The sequence below is a fragment of the Archocentrus centrarchus genome, chromosome 7 (assembly GCF_007364275.1).
Source record: "Archocentrus centrarchus isolate MPI-CPG fArcCen1 chromosome 7, fArcCen1, whole genome shotgun sequence".
Classification (NCBI taxonomy): Eukaryota; Metazoa; Chordata; class Actinopteri; order Cichliformes; family Cichlidae; genus Archocentrus; species Archocentrus centrarchus.
In genome coordinates, this window is record NC_044352.1 from 21,637,824 (window position 1) to 21,644,050 (window position 6,227).

The following is a 6,227-nucleotide window of genomic DNA, read 5'->3' on the forward strand; positions in this document are numbered from 1 at the left end:
CCAACTTCATATACCAGCTCATGTAAAATTATATTATTTACTGCCAAATAATATTGTGTTTTACAGGTAAGCCCAGTTTGATTGAGGCTGACCCAGGATCAGTTTTCTCCAACATCCTTCTGCTTAAACTGGCATAGCTCAGGTGTGATGATGCCAAAGTGTTATGTAAGCTCTGAAGCATGTTGACACAGAAATATCTGGTAGTCATTTGTAATAATTAGAATAATGGATGTCGTCGTTCTTGCTTAGTGTGTGATTCTGGTAAAACATCACAAAGCTGCTAAATTGAACGATTACAGGTGTGTTTGTTTGCTGTGTTTAAATTACCATTGCATCAGCAGGTAGACCAGTATCTGTCCAACACCCAGCCGCTGCTGGACGGCACCAACATCTGCATCGCTGCGTAAAGCTTTTTCATGAAATGTGAGTAAATAGATTTCTTTTGTAAACTTTGCACAGTTTTTTCATATATTTGCAGTTTTTGTGTGGGTTTCTTGTAAATTTAGTAGAACTTGAGTCTGTTCTTCTTTCGCCAGCCACCGAGTGCAAGATCCAGTTTAGTGACGTCAGGGTCAAATAGGCTCAGCTAAAGGATTGACAGAATCTGGAAAAGTGTGACCTGAGAGTGATGGTGATCCTGCAGAAGAGACAGATGTTTTTTTGTAGGATGGTGAAAACAAAAACTTCACGCACAATTCCTACTGCGTCCTGTTTTGAGTAACAGTATTGTCAGAGTCAAATTTAAGCATTAAATCGCATCTGAGAAACAAAAAGCTTTATATTGTTGTCTTGCTGATTGGTCACCCACACTGTATCCTCATCATCAGTGCATCAAAAACAGCATTAATATCATCAACCACTTCTGTCCTGAAAAACTATACTATTATTGTGCTCCTTATTGCCTGGAGTTGGGTGCTTGAGATTTAAATCCATGACTGCTTCCAAGGAGGCTAATCACAGTGGCACATCTAGTGATGGCGGCCAATCCCATTAAGCAGTAGAAGGTGTAGCCCCGCTTTGTGCTCAGTCCCTGCATCTCTGATCTGTTGATGAGATTACTCACAGATCCTCAGATCAACCTGAGAGCAAGAGCATACTGTGTTACATCATAGTCCAGAAAGCAGGAAATAAAATGGAGGGTTTTGAAGGCTTACTTAACCTTTGCCAACAACATCATAATTGCAAATCTTATTTATTTTTTATATTTACTCATACTGTTTTGATTCACACACGAGAAAGTGCTGATTCCTCTTCATAAATCTGAAGCTTTGGGCTGCAGAGCCCCAAACACAAACAAACTGTGCAAATAAGCAGATAATTAACAGGATCAAAGACCTCTGAGAAATTGGTTATGTGCTCCTAAAACCTCGGAGAAATCGGATCATTCTCCTGATGGGAACACACGAGCATGTCATTTGTGATGAACTGTCTTTACTCTCCTCCAGGATCCGTTACAGAAGGTTCCACCCACTGATGAGCTCATGTGATTGAGTCTAAAAAGCTTTCTCACGAGCCTGCAAAATAAATACATGAACTCCTACTGATGACACACCGGGAGCCTTGGTGACACTGTACCACAGCACTGTAATATAACATAGCACAGTACTCATCTTTAATAGAGAACTGTGCAGCTACTGTTATCTATACAGAAACATGATAGTTTCCATAGAGGAAATCCTTGCAATCCTCACTTAAAACAAATTTCCCTTATGTTTGCATTTTACTCCTTATATAGAGAGACATTTATAGTTTTGTCTCGTTTATGTAGATTTTGTTTGCATTTCTACAGAATGTCTGAGGAGAGAAAAAAAAAAACAGAAGAAAAAGTTCATTGTTAAGTTCCAGTCTGTGTCTGTGTTCATGTCATTTGATGCATTAACGACCCATGCAGGGAGCATGCTGGGATACTGAGCCAAGCTGTGACAGTAAAAAGACTATAATCCAGATTCTCTGCTTGTACTCATGGCTGTATAGGTGTACTTTTGCCGTAAGAAAGGAGGCCAAGATCAGTGCGTGATTAGGGATTAAGAGACAGATTAACTTTTGAGCACAAAAAGAAGACAGCTTGCACAAGAGTGAATACATTCATGGATACAGTACATCAGAGTCCCCATGCATACATAAACGCCTCCCTGTTGCTGTCTGATGCAGCCATGCTTGTCTGCTGTCGTCCCTCAGACAGCTGCACACAACTGAGAGCCCCCAGTCTGTTCACCTGCACATCATCTTCATCCTCGAGGAAGATGTGCTGTCATAGAAAATCACCTTTGATGTCTCTTTTCATCTCTATTTGGTGGCCTGCTAGAATTAACCTTCTCGTGCTCACTAATCATTCTTTTCATTTTAACACTTGTTTTGAACTTACCAGTGACTGTAAATCACGTATCATTGAAGACCTCCCAGGATATTTCTGTTCTGTGAATATAAAGTTAGCACAGAAAGTGAGGAAATTTGTGTTTGGTTGATTATTTCTTTGTTGTAACAATGCTTCTTGCCAATAAATCTTATATGCTATTTCCCCTTAAATGGTGCCACGTTTGTAAAGAAAATGCATTTGTGGGTTGAGCAGCAAAGCTATGTGGGTTGCGCCCATGAAAAACTTGCCAACTCTTCTCTGCCAATGCCAAACAGGTTATTCTGCTTTTTTTAAGCTTCTGATACCCCAGGTGCTGACAATCAGGCTTGTCATCACTGAGGCAATATCACTACAGAGAGGTATCAAGGTGAGATTCTGCAGCCAGTGGCAATCCCATATCTTCACCAAACTCTATCCTCCAAGATGACAACGCTCGCCCCCACCGAGCGGGGTTTATCAGAGACTATTTCCAGAATTTGGGAGTGGAGAGGATGGAGTGGCCTGCTTGCAGTCATGACCTCACCCTCATTGATCACTTGTGGGATCAGCTTGGGCATGCTGTTTGTGCCAGAGTGACCAACACAACTACACTGGCTGACTTGAGCCAAATGCAGGTTTAAGAATGAGATATCATCCCACAGCAGTGTGTGACCAAGCTGGTGACCAGGAGGAGATGACAGGCTGTTGTGGCTGTGTATGGTTCTTCCACATGCTACTGCTTGTCTTCAGACGTCAATCATCAAACCCAATAAATGACACCAAACATGCATCAATAGCAGAATAAGCTGTTTGGCATTGGTAAGGTGGCAAATCTACGTTTGTATGTTTAATACATGGTGCAGGCAGCAGTCTGTTGTGGGCTGCTTTTTTCAAGAGGAAAAAACTAATGAAAAAGAGCAGATGCTGACAAGAACAACAAAATGTTTGAGGAAAGCTTCTTGGGCTCTCTATTAGAAAGCTGAATGGCAGCAGGAAGCTCCTAAATACACTCTCAAAAGGACAAAGTGGCTTAAGGATGTGAAGGTAAATGCCCTTAAATGTCTTGTTTGAGCCCTGATTTAAATCCAGCTAAAAGACTGTCTAGGTGTGCAAATCCAGTAGAGAGGGATTACTGCAATTAAATTTGACTCTGCAAAATATTAAACAACTTTTCATTGTGAATTTTCATGCCTTATTTCTACATTTTTTGTTACTTTTTTGATGCAATTATCTAAATATGAAAAGAGAGAGTGTGCAGATATATCTGTAAGAAATGCATTATTCTGTGAGTTTTGAATTCAGTCTCTAAGAAAAAAAAAGGGTTTTAAAAGGGGTAAGATGAGTTTCTGTAGTAACTACAGTCTGCTATTTGATCTGGTGCCTCAATCAGTTTCACTACTTACACCACTGGAGGGCGCTGACTCCAGAGTGCGCCCTCCTCTTGCAATCATCAGTAACTAAATCATCTTGTAGGAACATAAAAAAGGGGAAATTTAAGATGTGTGCCAAATTAATTAATTAATTAATTTTTAAGACAAACCTGTTGCAACCAAGGTCTTTATCATTCTCACTGCATAGTTTACAATATAGTTTACATACCCATAACATTAAACCTATAGGAGGAGTCGATTGTCACTGTTTTCCATGTGTTTCAGACAGAAATGCACCTGATAAAAGGTCTGCAGACTGAACATTTTTATGTTCGTTCCCATCATTCCTGCAGAAATATGAACATTGTAGTGATTTCTATTAGTTGTCTGTCATGTAAATCCCTCTTAATAACATGGGTTCCTTAATTATTATTCAAATCTTTTTATTTGTTTTAAACATGTAATAACAACAATGAAACAAAAACAAAATGACAACAGGTGCTGACATCATATATGTAACAGGAAGGAGGGGAAGGGAGGAGGAGGATATGGAGGGGAGGGCAGGTGGGAAGGCTATATGCTCAGGAGATCTTTGTCTCAAAATACAAAAGAAATGGCTGCCAGGTGATGTTGTATTGTTGAATTGAGTCGTTAACTGTATGTTTCAGATGCTCAAGCTTCAGATGGAACATAACATCTTCTATCCATTGCTTATGAGACGGAGGAGCAGCTCTCTTCCAATTGACTAATATTAGGCGTCTTGCAAGTAGTGTAACAAATGCTGTGGCATTGGCCTGCTGCGCTGTTATTGGTGTCGTCGGAGGGACAACCCCAAATAAGGCATTTAGTGCACTTCGATCAATATTCCTCTTGCATATAAATGTAATCGTCCTAAAGATTGACTCCCAAATGGGGAGGAGATGGGGCAAAGCCAGAAAATATGGCTGAGATCAGCAGGGCTGTGCCCACACCTAACACAAGATGAGTCTACGCCAGGAAACATTCTAGATGGGTTCCTTAATTGTACAGTACAACATTCCTCGTGTATTTATTAGTATAATGCACCTAATGTGTTCAGTGAAAGTTATTTTCCAAGAAAATAATTCAGCGCACCGCAGGGTGCTTTGTTACTGCTGTCTCTAATCACGCTGCCTCGCTGGCTTATAAGACATGAAAGTTTCAGTAATCGAGTGATAAAAATAAATGTGTGATAAATTTTCATACAGCAAATGTTCTTCTGGCTCCAGCTTCTCAGTTTATGAGGATTTTATAGCTTGTTAATCTCATGTGATGGTAAATTGAATATGTAATTGGCCAAAACAAGTCATAGCAAAACCTTACTCCGGGCTTCAGGCAACGGGGACTATTAAAAGCGTTACTCCAAGTGTTGAGTGGACCGCCATGAACATGATATCAAGGTTTTTAGATTAAATCCTAACTTGACTGTTTTGCTAAGTATTATATTTCGCCTCCCCATTCGACCACTTAAAATTGTTTCACAGCAATTTTTGCTCATTTGTTCTTTCACTTAACAGTCATGCTGTGTTAAATCTGCAGTCAGACAGTTGAACTTTCTCATGACACTCATCTTATCAGTGCCAAAGGAAAACACACATGCTCACACACACACACACACACACACACACACACACACACACACACACACACACACACACACACACACACACACACACACACACATATTTTTGTACAGTTGACGGTTACAGATGCTCTCCTCTTACCTGCACTTGTATTGTAAGTGTCATTCAATATTCCACCCCTGCAAAAAAAGGAAAGAAAAAAGAAAAAAAAATCCCTATATTTATCATAATAACATGAATTCTTTTGGTCACAGGCCACAGTAATTTGGTCACGTGCGACTATTATAACACTATTATAACACGCGACTATTATAACACAAGTCTTAAACACATTAATCTTGCACCAGTTTGTAGAATTTACTTTTACTGTTTCAGTTTTGCTGCAGCTACAACTTTTCTCCTCACTCGCTTGCCCACATTTAGATTTGTGGTTGCTATAGCAACAGCACGACCGCACACTGCTGCTGCTGTGCGTTATTGTACTCGGTGTGCATGTAAATACGCGTCTGCGCATGGGGGTGGGAGCCGAGCTTTTCTCATCACGCCCCCCATTCTCCATCAGCGGTGCAGCTCAGGCACGGGAGTCTTTCTGTCAGAGGGGGCGGGGACTGTTTCGATGCAGAGGGATGCTCCGCAGCCCCACGCTGGACCAACCCGTCTGGAAATCCCTGCTCCCCTCCACACACACACACACACGCGCGCGCGTGCGCGCGCACGGACACACACACAGTTACGCTGACTGGCACTGACTCCCTCAAACTCCCAGCATCTGTGCTGCATCCCTCCTCTCTTGTCCGTCCTCTGTCTTCTCTCTTCGCCTCCCTCTTCTCCTCCTCTCTCACTGTGTATCTTTTCGACGCTCCGTCCTCCGCAGCTCTGACTCACTCAGCTCTTCTCTGCCCAATTTGAGCCAAGCTGAAC